At 39.8% G+C, this 14,540-nt stretch overlaps 1 protein-coding gene across 2 annotated transcripts in view; it reads right to left on the bottom strand.

Moving 5' to 3' along the window:
- Positions 1-14,540, bottom strand: part of XPR1 (xenotropic and polytropic retrovirus receptor 1) — a 110,044-nt gene that overhangs the window by 78,877 nt on the left and 16,627 nt on the right. The gene's annotated exons all lie outside the window — the stretch shown is intronic.

The following is a 14,540-nucleotide window of genomic DNA, read 5'->3' as shown; positions in this document are numbered from 1 at the left end:
CCACTGTGAATAAGGCTGAGTGACTCAAGGCTAAACAGCACTTGATTCAATAGTCATGGGGAAACAGTTTAAAACAAGAAGTGAGACGCTGCTTTTCCATCCGTACCTAAAAGCCATGCCCCTCTCATCTGTTCACAAAGGACAGCTGAAGGAGAACAAGAAAGCTGTGACTGCTGCCAGGGCCTTGTTACAGCCAAATCCCTTGCACGTTCATCTGGTCTGCCTCTCCATCCCTCCAGTCTTACAGATTTAATAAACCCAAACTTAAGGGGTTCCTTCTCTGCAGCTGTATTTTCTTGTTGCTGAACCAAAGATCTAAAAGCTTTAGGGAAATATTTTCTACAGATATACAGACTCAAGATGTGCTTCAAGGACACAGCTATTCCTAGCTTACCATGAAGAAAAAAAAAAAAAAAAAAAAATCAAAAAATTGCTATCTCCCCAAGGAGCTGTACCCATGACCACTATAATGATGAGCAAAAGAATCAACAAAGTTCCCACCAGAGCCACAATCTACCTCCATTCCAATGTTAATTATTAAATACTTTCCATTTTAAAAGCCTCCTGCCTCAATTTTCTTTTAGTGCAATACCAAACACTGGTGTTATTGAATCTCTAGATCCTAGGATAAGCACAAACAAGCTAGAACAGTAAGACATACTATTACCACGACATCTCAAATATAAGACCCTACTTGGAGTACTGTGTTCAGCTCTGAGGCCCCCAGCATAAGAAGGACATGGACCTGTTAGGGCAGGTCCAGAAGAGAGCCATGAAGATGATCTGAGGGCTGGAGCACCTCTCCTATGAACACAGGCAGAGAGAGTTGGGGTTGTTCAGCCTAGAGAAGAGAAGGCTCTGAGGACACCTTACAACAGCCTTCCAGTTCCTGAAAGGGGCCTGCAAGAAAGCTGGAGAAGTACTTTTTACAACAGCATGGAGTGATAGGGCAAAGGGTGATGGCTTTAAACTCAAGAGGGTAGATTTAGATTAGATCTAAGGAAGAAATTCTCCACTATGAGGGTGGTGAGGCACTGGAACGGGTTGCCCAGAGAAGTTGTGGATGCCCCATCCCTGGAAGTGTTCAAAGCCCAGTTGGATGGGGCTTTGACAACCTGGTCTAGTGGAAGGTGTCCCTGCCCATGGCAGCGGGGTTGGAACTCGATGATCTTTAAGGTCCTTTCCAACCCAAACCATTCTATGATTCTATGATAAATTTCAAGCTGCATTATAAACACAAGCATTGTTAACTTCTGATCCATTTCTGTGCTGAATGCTATAATTTACCTTCATTTTGGTTATGGAGGTAAGCCAGCCAGCCACAACAGCATTACAAAATTATATGACTAGCCAAAGCCAGTAGCAGTAATAGCTGTGTCAGGACAAACAGCCAGCTTGGAGCTCTTCATATTTACTGGATCATAAGAGGCATGTTTATACCTGCTACACGCTCATATTTTGGAGATGGAACTTGGGAATATTATCCCTCCAGTTACTACATGAAGGAATAACTCAGGGTAATGGTATTCTGGAGAAGCAGTGCCTACCTGGCCTGCTATGCTAGCACTTCTGAAGATGACCTGGCGCACCGACCAAAGGCACAGAGATGATACAAAAATACCCCAGAACAACAATGCAAATGGCATTCATTACTGAATCAACTGTTAAAAGTACATAGCATGCACAAGTAGAGCAAACAGAACGTAGCTGCAAGCAAAGAAACCTTAAGGAACTGAAATTAAGACAGCAACCCCCATCCTTTACAAAGGTTATCGCCCCATGTCCACAACGTCTCTTCAGCACTGCTGACTCGACAGTTAAGGACTCCCTGAAGAGCTAAAGTAATTCCTGTGTCATAAACACCAAGGGCTTAAGACACAAAGATGATAAACACAGAAAAGGCAAACTTCAAGAGCAGCACTGCTTGGTTAAGGTATATAGATCTGGGCTCAAAAAGATCACGGTTCATAACCAAATCTAACAGCTTTCACAGATGCTGTAAACAGTCACATCTTGCAGATGAAAACCACGTTGTGCTTCCAATTCTCAAGGCAACATCTTGGTTCCTAATTCCAGCACTAACACAGGTGCAGACTTCAAAAGGCTTCATTCAACTTCACAGTTGATATGGAGAACAATGACTTACATCCACAGAAGAATATGAAGCTCATGGTGATGAGCTTCATAACATATGAAACACAGCAGTGTTTTATTTCTGACAAAATTTACTATAATTAAAGTAAATAGGAGTCAAATATAGAGAACTTTTACTCTGTTCTACCAATTAAGTGAAGCAAAATTACTAGGTGGGAGACTTAGGTGGACAAACTGGGCAGTTACAGTTTTGAAGCTGGCACCAGAGACAAGACAACAACATTACAGGGCCAGAGATGTTCAGAGCTAAAGACCACACCAGGCCAGAGACACAACTTTGCAATAAATACACTGGCAGTGATGTCTGCTCTCTATCCACTCGCTCAGCCTGGAATTTTACCAGCTGCTTCTCAGAAATAAGCACACAGATTTTCTGAAGTAGCTCAGCTTGCACAACATCATTGCAAGTTAAAGGAAGATTACCTTCTCCTTTTCCACTTCCATTTCACAACCATCTAAGAAAATCCTCTAAAGTAATATTATAAGGAGAATATCAGAAGTTAAATACTGACCAACAAGCAGTTCTTGGTTGGAATATTACATTTATTATTATTCATGATAACCCACTCCCTAGAGGCTCATAAGAAAAAACAGCAGTCCGTGTGCATCTTGACACGAGTATAGGAGGTCACCAACTTCTAAGGGGTAACAATTATAAAACTATAGAGAGTTTTCACCATCAGTCAGATGTCTTCAGGCAGTAAGAACAAGAACTTCACTAAGCCAGGAGAGACTGCTCCACATCAGCAACTTACTGCCAGCATCTGGTCTCACAGCATCGGTTCAGAAATGCTGTCTTCCAGTGTTGCAGAAACCTCTGCAACATTGGACAAAAAAAGCTATAAATTTGCTTAATATGCTGCATTGTCACACTAATGTGTTAGCTTAACAGCTGGACTTTATGATCTTAAAGGTCTTTTCCAACCAATGGTTCTATAATAATCATTTTACATTGTGTTGTACTATGTGCAAAACCACAATCTAATTAAAAAAAAAAAAAAAAATAAAAATCTGAGTTTTCATCACGGATCTCCATCATAGTGAACCTCACATTTTATTGCTTCATGTTGCGTTGCACTGCCTGACGTATCAAACACAACAGTCAAGACCATTACCTTTGGGCTTGTTCAGCCTGAAGAAGAGAAGACTGAGAGGGGATCTTATCAATGCATACAAATATCTTAAGGGCGGAAGTCAAGAGGACGGAAGCAGTCTGTTTGCAGTGGTGTCCAGCGACAGGACTAGGGGCAATGGATGCAAACTGAAACACGAGAGGTTTCAGTTGAATATTGAAAATGCAAGTCTGAATAAGTGGGAATGCTTCCTCACCATAATCTGAAGCAGATTCACAACTAGCCTCAAATACAGGCCTGGCTTGGGAGGTTACTACACAAAGGAGTTCAGCCAGAATTAACAGACGGTGCTTGAAAAAGGGGAAAATGTCTACAAAATGTTTGGCTAATCTGCTTACATTAAGCCTCTAGAAGTTTTTTGTTCTTTACTGTTCTCTTAAGTGAATTGTTCTTAAATCCTGATTGCTAGAACTATTTTATGCCTAGATACGGTGTTTAAAGAAAGCCACAACCTCGTACCCAAATCTCATTTCATCCTCCGAGTCATACCAGTCCCCTGGAGAATATGCTACTGCCTCAGATTCCTCCATTTAGTTTTTTTTAAAAGCATGAGTGGCCAGCATAAGTGAGGTCAGCCTCCAGTGACCCATCAGGAAAGTACATGAAAGCAGGAGACAAATCTGGGTGATGCTCACTCATCTGTGTCAGATCTTTAAAGAAAGAATTCCCCTTGTAAAACACAGGTACATTTTACTCTGTGAGAGCATTTGCGAGGTTGGAATAAGAAAAATCAAGAATAAAGGAAACCCTGAAAAGGAAGTAAATGAGGAAGACAGAAAACTTCAGATGATGCTAACAGGCCTCCCACAAAATGCCTTTATTCTCCAGTTCAGAGAGCTCCTCTTAACTACTGCAGGAAAATCAACAGCTCACTTTGCAGAATAGTCAAAACTCAACTTCATGAAATTTAAAACTGTTTGAAATGTTATTTGTGTTAGACCTGAAAAAGAAATGCTTGCAAAAATATGTTACAGAATCATGTTATGTAAAAAAATAAAATAGGATCTTTCTGAAAACAATCCTAATTGTGCAGACTTCACCAAACTAGGTATTCTTTTGACAAAGCCAAGCCTAATTGTGTGATTGTCACTAATGCATAATGTACCTTGTATCACTAGTGATACCTCTTTAAAGAAATGTAGGCATCTATAGGTGATGGCATATCAATGCTTAGCGCATCAGCAAGTCTCAAATTCAACACCCATTTCCTTGCTAATCAAGCTGCTTCAGCTATCTTAGCTGTTAGAAATCAATCAGTGCAACAATTAGTTAAGTTAGGTGTACCATAACACACAGACAGACAGATCTGAAGATAAGCTAGTATGCAGATACTGAGTGAACAACTGTCCACGAGTCTAAATAAGATGGGTTTTTTTCCCAGGGAGCGTGACCATTTGAGCTCTATTTCTGCATGTCTGCCTTCCCATGCTACCTGTCTCACCCCTCACCCCCAAGTCTCTGAACCCATCAGCAGCTTCCCCAAGTAAGACAAAGCAGTAGGTAGAGGGGAGAGAATGAAACTCACTGTAAGCCTGTTTAGATGAGTTTCTGATGTGAAGGCGCTTCTAAAGAACAGCTTTTGGTCTGAGCTTGTACTGGTCTCAGACACCAAAATTGCAACTTGAGAAATATCGGGGGGGGGGAATCTCAGTTCCACAGCCCAGGCAACACAGGTATCTTTTTTTAAGACTTGTGTAATAAGCTTTCAGTATTTAGAAACTGGAAAATAATGGCTATATAGTCAGATTCAAATACGCAGGATCCATTTTCTGACAGACGTTGCATGAAAGGCCATCATATCCTACCAAGACAGCAATAGTTGAAGCACAAGTATATTGCACAATTCAGTATCACCAGCCAAACCAGTTAGCAGTTTTGGCTAATAAAAGATTCAGGTGACTCAAGTTCAGAGAAAAAAAAGCATAAGCCACCACATTCAAAGGCACAGGCAAGTAGAAATAATCCTTCATGACAAGACAGCGTAGCTGAAAACCAAGAGGTAGGTAGGTTTCCATGATGGGTTAAGGCTATCAGATAGCAGGGGTGATGACCAGCTAGTATACTAAAATAAGACACCAAGGCTCCAAAACAGCTTTTGGCTCCTTACCTCTTAGGCACCTGAGAAATGTGAAATGCTGAACCTCCAGCAAAAGAATCCAAAGCTTTCTTCAAAGTCTGAACCAAGGAGTGCCAAGAGTTTAGAGAAATTCTTGTCTACTCCTTTTCAGGTACACAGGGTCTAACTACTACCAAAGAACCTGAAAAATGGGAAAGGAGGCAAGACTTGGTAGATTTCAGACCATAGCACACTTTCTCCCCTCTCCCCCTTCCTTTCACTCCACAATTAACATCAATACATCCCACGTACAGTAGCAATTTTATCTCCAAGCAAGATATCTATGGCAAAGACCCTCTTGTACTTTAACAGTATTTGGCACAATTGTTTCTTGGTTTTCCCCAAGATACTGAAGAAGGTGCTCTTCTGATCACCAAAGAAGGTATCTCAAGCATTAGAACTGTTCAGACACCATAGGCTAGAAAAGATCCATTTTCAAACAGTCCTTTTTGATGGAAAAAGAGATCATTTCAAGTTATCTTGTGTTATCCATCCAATCCAAGTGATCAACCAGGTAGAGAGGTTTCCTTTAAAGAGTTATGAGATGTTAGTATCTTGTGCAATATTCAATATACACTAAAACCCCATCACTACAAATGTAACAAAGAGGATCAGTTCTCATTATTTCAGCAGCTATCAAGTTGCAAATGATCACAGTGATTAACTGGAGATCATGTCAGCAGCTTTCCTTAACTAGAAGACAGATAGATACAGCTGATCGCTCACAGACATGAACCTGAAACAAATTACCAGCTATAAAAATGGAATAAATATTGGTTCAATTCCTTCTATTTTTCAGTGAAGAACAATCTGTTTTTCTCTTACCACTCTATGTGAAACTCTTCCTGATGTCTCAAAAAAACCCATCAAACAATACATGTTAAAGTTAGAAAATGCATCCCATTTAATTATTATGTTGCAGCAGTATAAGCTTCAAAACAGAAAGAGGAGTGACCTCACGAGATGTTAATCTAAAATAAGATGAAAGTTGTCATAAGAATGCATTCCAACTTCTAAAGATGTCTAATTTCTATGTAGGAATCAAATTTAGATTTAAAGTTCTTTGTGTTTGAAACGACACTAAATAATCAGTCCCAAACTCCCAGACTACAAACAGCCTGTGTAGCTCCCTGCACCAGACCTATAACCAAATATTCCTCTTTGAGCATACAGCTGGCAACTGAACAGCGCAAATATGTCAGAAACAAATTCATTCTCTGACTATATAGCACTTCACAGAGGTAATTAATCTCCAGCAGTATTACCCTTCTGATGCTCAGAAAGCTTGCTGCATTTGTGAATAACTACCAAGAATATCACAGAGGAATTGGAAAATCCATTGACATTTTCAGAACATATCTTACCCCCAGATTTATGCAACTATTAGTAGTAAATAAGCTGTTACATGGGGGAAAAAAAAAACCCAGAAGCAGGTTCCTCATGGATATCCATTACCTCCCTTCAGCACCACAATGCAATGAACCAAACTCATCTTCCAGAACTACTACAGGTTACTTCTGCTTTCTCATGTGGACCCGGTTTTCAGCAAACAAAAAACCAACCTGAGTCTCTCAACCACCTCGTTCTGCAGAAAAAAACAGAGGAAATTAGCAGTACTAAGGCCTTCCACCCTTCTATGGAAACTGGATCACATGCTCAAAAACAGAGAGTACAATCATGAACCTCACGCTGTCAAGAAAGTGGGCAATAAACCTCTACCCAAAACAGTGTTGTATTTCATTTGTAGTTAATTAGTTTCACTCTCATTTTGTAGAGACAGTAGCACATATGGTCCACATGTAAAAACAGAGTTCTTTCCTTAACCTCAATTCAGAGCTTAAATGCTGGAATTAAGACACAAAAAAAGTGTGTAGAGTGCTCTTCAACTTATTCTTGATTTCTTTTTCCCCTGCAACCCATAAAAAAACCCAGCCTAGCAATAAAAACAGGTTACTAAAATTTCAGGTAACCCATTGGAAGTGTTGTTGATTTCAGTTTGGCTTTTTTTTTTTTTTAAACTCATCTTTCAGTGAAAGACAGTCCAATTGCTAGTGAAAAAATTAAGTTTTACTGTTTTCTCACAGAAAATTCACACATGATCCAAACTTTCAGAAAGTTAGAGAGATTCCTATGCTCTGTTGTTAATACAAGCTATGTTTTCAAAGTATGAACAAAGTCCCTTCAGTTGTCCAGCGTGGAGAAAAATCCCACGTTTTTCTAGCCTGGGAAAGAGCCTGTGCATTCCTCAAATAACATTTTTACAGAAGCCAAATAATTTTTTTAACTTCACACAAAACCTTTCAGGCTGCCATCTACTCAACTTTTTTCTCCCCTCTCAAGTTACAAGACCAGTTGTTTGCAAATGCACAACAGAAGCTTAGCACCACCCCACTACTTCTGAGGGCTTTGGCCAAAAACTGCCCACACCGCTAACAGAAACAGAAACCTCAATTGTTTCATGCCAATCTGAAAATACCTTACATTAAACATCCTCAAGAAGACATTTCTTATTAGTTTCAAATAACTCACTTTGGCTGTAAGTGTGGTCATAAGACAAAAACTCCTCAGTGTTGGCCCACACTCACTGATATCATGCAGGGGGAGCACCAGGGAGATCAGCTTGCTCTCCACCAAACTCAGTTTTTAATCAGATTGCCTAAAAGCCAAGGGTTACAGAAACTAGTGATTTGAGGAAAGGGAACCCTGGAATTAGCCATACTTACAGTATTAAACAGTCTAAAAGTTCTGAACAAACACCTGTGATGGACCTAGTGAAGAATAAGCCCATGTACAAGATTAAAGCAGTTTAATGCAGCCAAGATGTGGTGTAAGCAACGCCATCCCCCACCACAGACAGCACCTATTTACAGATGGTAAAAAAAATTACTTGTGCGTTAATACCGGTGTCAGACTGTCATGCTATCATCACAGCAGCATGGCTAAATTCTGGTAAAAAAAAAAAAAACAAAACCACAACTAAGCAAAAATACAACTGCAACAGAGATATTATGAACATGCAGTACCCTCCTAAAACTGAGTAGCATGTGCTGGGGGTCTCACCAGGAAGTTATTCTCGTAAGAGTATCTTTTGCGGTATGAATGCATGCTAGGAGTTGAGAAATACCAGCACAAGGTGAAATTTTGACAAATAAGCTTAGTCACAGTTGCAGGGGTCCAAAGAACAGAACCATTAGGTCCTCTTATAGCCTACGTCACCACCACAAGTACCAGCTCTTCCAACCAGATTCAAGCGGCATAAGAAAGCCATCATTTGTGACAGCACAAAAACAAATTTCCACGATTCAGTCCGCTGAAATGAATATAGTTTTAAGCTGTTTTATCATACAAATGAAGATTAATGGAAGAAATGCAAAACTAACCAATAATTGAGATAATACTACTTCCTACCTCCAAACCTCTCCCTTCCAACTCCCCAAATACTAGGTCTGCAAGCGAATCCTCAAGCCTGGATTGCAGAGATAAGAAACTTGTGCAAACGGATGAACACCACAAAATTAACTTGTTTGAAGACGTTAAAGCAAAATAAAAATGCAGCACTGAGGGAAGCATTTTTTTTTTCTTTGAATGCTAGTAACTGAAGACTGCCAAAACAGATAACAGATGGCTTGCATTGGAGGAATAATATTCAATATCCATTGAAGCTGGAGCTGTCTGAAGAAGTTTTAAAGAAGTTTTCTGAAAGTTAGAGAGACCAAAAGCATCCAAAGGAACATCAGACAGATTCAGAGTATCTTATCACAGTGTCAGGCTTCCTGCCACGGCAAGAGCAGATCTCTGTCCTCATGGATGTCCAGCAACATGACCCAGGTAGTTACAGTACATACAGCACCAGCAGTATTTAGGGAGAGATTTATTGAATCTTGAAGTAACTCAAGAGCTTTGCCATTACCCTAAGAAGAATTCACCACTACTGCACACTCTGAAGAGCATCTGCTTAAAACCAGAAAGTCTTCCCTTAGTAAAGGATTTTGAAAAGTTAAATCTACAATTCATATCCTTTTGTCTAAAACAGGCACGTTAAGATAGTGAGGTTTTGGTTTGTTTGGTTTGGGTTTTTTACCTGAATTACGAGTTCACGTGGGTTTCTTACAAGAGGAGGTCAAACTCTTTTTCTCGACTGACTCAAACGAAAACACATTGAGATTATGAGTAAATTGTAGCCATAAATCTTTCTCCCCCAACTGGTTTCTACAATCAACTGAAGAACAGCATCAAGAATACCCTGTAGATTTAAACAAGAAACATCAATTTTCAGGATGTAAATAATCACTTTTGATACAATTGGGAGCATGAAGATAATCACATACTTCTCTAAACACAGCTGCATGGGATTTTATCCATCATTCTGGAGATGAACATTGCCTTCCATCAATGTTTTAGTCACTGTAGTCACCTTAACCTTTCATCTTAGCCTTCCTGAAGTTCAGGTACTGTCTATCTTTTTAGGCACATCATATTTTTACTTCAAGTAGGTATTCACACTACTACTGTAAAACAGTTTAAAAAAAAAAGTTCTGTAAAATTTCTTTGTATGTAGCATTTTGACCAGGTTTTGAAAGACTGTCTTCAGTTAGCAAGTTGGGCACTTATTTCCATCGTACTGGGTCACTCAAATCACAGTCACTTGAAACCCATGGTTTATCTGAAACCTTGACTGTGCTCATTTTTCCCTCATCTTCATTTTCTAAAGCCAGTGAACTGTATGATAAACAGTTTAAATAAACAAGTTTTAAATGAGTTCTCTTACAGATCAACCTGACACAGGGCCAAGGTTGTACATGGTGATGCGCTCATTATCTCGCTTCCCATATCACGTTTTCCTCACTCCTGTTTAATAACATTTAATACTGTTAATGACATACTCTGCTCAAGTCATTCAACAACGGAAGACTGAGAGCTAGCGTTATTATCTGTATTATCAAATTAAATATTTTCATTTGTGAGGGAGCCATTCTTACCCCACTATAATCTATGTGCATCTACCTCAGTACTAAGCTGTTCAAAGAAGAGCAGAGTTTAACAATTAGCACAGGGTCGTGGTATGTTAATGGATTTTACTGCATGCTACATATATTGGTGTGCAGAAAGATTAATGGCAGTGAACTGCATTAATTAATCATCTTAATGAGCCTGATTGTTTCTCTAAAGGAAATGCAAGAAAAACAGTTCTTGCCTGCAACTGGAGAACATGTGTTGTTCTCCGCATACCTCTCTCTCTCGTTCCTTGGATCAAGTATCCTGTGGTTACTAAACTGCAGCAACAGATTGCTCACTCCAGAATCCTACAGCCTCCAACAGCAGCATTTTTCTTAAGAGCACTCTGCGTTTGTGAGAAACATCACCAGGGACTTCTCTATTCCAGGGTGGCAAGAGGGGAAAAAAAAGGCAACAACAACAACAAAAAACCCAAACCCACTAGCATGGGAGGGTGGTGGTGCAGTGTTTAGGCCTCAGATCTTATTTGCATGTAAAGCTCTAATTTCATACTAATTCCAATGGAACCAGTTCTGTTACTCCCTGTAGGTACTATGCAAGACTCTAAATGATCACGTCCAGAAGAGTAACAGAAAGTTACTTTTACGTTCAATTTTAGGTTTATTTTCAGTTTACAGACGTATCAACAACTTAACTTCTCCCTCCTCACTCAGACGGAAACCTTCCAACAAGCATTTTTAAAAGACATCCTTGATACTACAACAAATTAATAACATACACTAAAACTCCCTTTTGGCAAATCTAAACAAACTCTGAAGTGCCAGAATGCCTGCCTTTCAGCACTCGGTGACAAAGTGCAGGTGAAAGCCACTTACCAGCTGAGTCTAAGAGAAGTTTACTCCACTGCTGTTTGGAAATCACAATGAGGAGCCTAACTCTGACACGATTACCAACACACGAACCGTCAGATACAGCTTCTCCCAAGAAGCTGGTTTCTCTGCTCCTGACATTATGGCTCTCCTTAGATTAAGAGGTTCTCTTCTACTGTGAGGAACTGAAGCGTTTGTTATTCTTTGTTTCGGCTAATGACATTTTACCCCTCTTGAATGGAAGCTGAAGTTCAAATGGAAAGGCTCAGGTCTACTGCTCTTCAAAATACACTTTTACAAATTACCACCTCCTTTTAACACTGCTTCAATTTACTTATGTTAATAAAATTAACACATCTTAGCTCAGCTTTCTGATGTTAAAACCTTGCAAGAGGCCTACACAACAGCCTTATCTACAAGTCCACCTCGGAGAAGCAACCTTCCATACAGATGTCAGAAGCTGCCTGCAGTTTGCATTTCAAAAGCAGCTCGTATCAGCCTACATCAATCACAGGAAAATATAGATCTGTTTACTTCTGTTTGCCTCACAGAGAGAGGATTTTTGCCTTTGTAGCTGTAAAAAAAAAAAGTTTCTTAAAAACTGTCTCTATTGATTTTAACAAAAGCATGGAGCACTCTGAACATCAACCCAAATCCTCCATTAACCCTTGGGAGAAAGTCCTGTGGCAAGTTTTACAATCCTTCAAATAACTAGCTGCCAAAAAAAGACATTCAATGTATAGTGGCCATGTATTATCATCTGACCAATCATCACATTTTGCATTTTTGGGGGGCTAAAATCCTTCACAGTCACACCAGCTGTCCAGATACATTTAAGAAGAAGCCTTCATTTAGGCCAGGTATCATGTATTTGTCATTATACCTACTTGCCCTGAAGCACGTAGGCATGGCCTAGAAGTCACGTAATTAGAACAGCTAATGAATCATTTTAACATTGCAAGTCCTTAAGGGTCTTGGAAGCTCTACCAGATTTCATGAATTTCCATCTGGGTATGGGGAAGTAATGAAAAAAAAAAATTCTAGATGATTAAAGTTTCTTCCACAGGATAAATTTATTTATTATTAAAAAAAAAAAACCAACCAAAAAAAACTTCCAAGATATTCAATTCAGTACCAGCATCACCAGGGAAAGCTCCAACACACTTCCATACACAAATGGTAAGAACAGAGAGGAGCCAGTAAGATTTTTTTCCATCCTCAAGCTTGTACTCAGTTCTTAATGCCCCACTGCTGACTAAAGCTAACCACTGAGTCCAAATCAAGCTAACTTCCCCAAAAGGAAATGCTTTAAATATGTAAAGTGGAACCTTAAACAGGGTAAATATAAAAAATTAAAATCCTGATACACAGTGAAATGTCTGAAATTCCATTGGACCCATGGCAGACCAGGAGATGCAAAACCTAGAGGCCTCGCACCACTGGCAACAGGCGATGCAGAGCACGAAGTGGCAGGAGGATAAAACCCCCTCTTGCTATCCCTGATAAGCAGACTATCATGCCCGTGCTCTCTGCCAGCACCAACTGCTAGGGAAGCTTAAAATAAAGTTCATCATAAGTAAATTTCAACACCAAAACCAGCTCCAGCAGGGGATCGTGGAATGAGGTACAATCTGGCTCTTATTTAAAAGGTCGTCTTCACAACTGGAACAGTCATTCCAATGACTAGCCTAAGTTGCTCACAAAACAAAATTAGTCCAATTGCTACACTGAAAGGGTATTTCAGGCAAAAAAAAAAAAAAAAACAACCACAGAGAGGAAAGCTTGCGAGAGAGCAGCTCATGAAAAACAGAAACCACCAGTAGCTTAGCTGATCAAGTGCCACAGAAGATGATCACAAAGCAGAAAAAAAGCTGAAGAGAACCACCTCCAAGTCACTCAGAACCCACCAGCAAATTTCTTCATGCTTCTTGGTCATGACAAAAATCACAATCCATTTTCTACAGCCTTGGTCTATGCTGTTCATGGTTTCTAAGAGAACATACACCAGCATACGTGTACCCTTTTGATAGCTTTCACTTGCAGGGAATAGGCCAATGACGACAACTGCCTAATTAGGCACATGTCAAAGCCTATGTTTTTCAGTACTACAAAGCCATATCCAGACTTTCAACAACAGTTCAATAAAATTCCACCAAAAAAAGATACAAGAAACAGCCCATCCACCAAACTAGCTAACTTGACCTCAGAGGCAAGGCAGGACAGACCTTATTCCCAGATAAAAGACTTTTGCTTAGGAGAAAAGGAAGTCAAGATACCTTTAAGGTAACCTGGCCGACCCATTTTAACAATTCTAAGGAAAACAATGGCATATATAAACAATGTACTGGAGAGCAGTAATGGCTCTGAGCTTACACACGCTATCTTATTTTCCTCTATAAGAGAGTGAGTCATGATTCCAGCAGTTTTACAAGCTCTAATGAACACGAGGAACAAAACAGCTCATCAGTCTTGGTTCTTCCCCTTGCCAAGCGCCATGCCTTTTGCAGGAACTCAGTCAGTCCTTGCCCAGAAACCAAACGATGGTTTTCTGCTTCTTCCTCTTCCTCCTCAGCTCCCCGACAGTTGCACAAAATCCACTTTCAAACTCTTGGACTAACATTTTATGGAATATACAAGCTTCTTCAGTTACTGGACACTACATTAGCTACCCAAAAAATATAAAAGAAATACTGTAGTCTATAAAAGCAAGATACAGCCAGACTCAAAATTAGCTTGTCAAAGAATCAGACACCAACTCCTATTCCAGTCATAAAATTCCTCGCTATGCAGTAAGGAAAAAAGCTTGAATAAAAATGAAACTACAAGAGAAAGCTATTAAACAAAATCTGCCTTTAAAAATTATCTGATCTCACAAATGCTACTTGCACTTTGTGAATGTAACCAAGTTGACAGGGGCAGTAACTGGAAACAGATTGTAGTTGACACACTGACGTATTTCTACTCTTGATTATAAGGAACGTCTTCAACTTTTTACTGGTTTCCTAACTTGAAATAAAATAACAATGACAGAGAAGAGATGAGAACCTCACCGTCCACAAAGAAGAGGCCACAGCTAATAGCGGCTGGTTTAGCTCTTCAACTGACTCTTTTGGGGCAGGGACAGCCAGCGTTTCAGCAGATTGAATCCACAGAATCATAGACTCGTTTAGGTTGGAAAAAACCTTTAAGATCATCAAGTCCAGCTGTTAACCTAACCCTGCCATCCCACCACTAAACCATGGCCCTAAGCACCTTGTCTACCCATCTTTTAAATACCTCCAGGGATGGGGACTCGACCACTTCCTTGGGCAG

The sequence above is a fragment of the Egretta garzetta genome, unplaced genomic scaffold, assembly GCF_000687185.1.
Source record: "Egretta garzetta isolate BGI_Z169 unplaced genomic scaffold, ASM68718v1 scaffold598, whole genome shotgun sequence".
Lineage (NCBI taxonomy): Eukaryota > Metazoa > Chordata > Aves > Pelecaniformes > Ardeidae > Egretta > Egretta garzetta.
The sequence above is the reverse complement of the archived record's forward strand: the minus strand, read 5'-3'. Positions and strand labels throughout refer to the sequence as shown.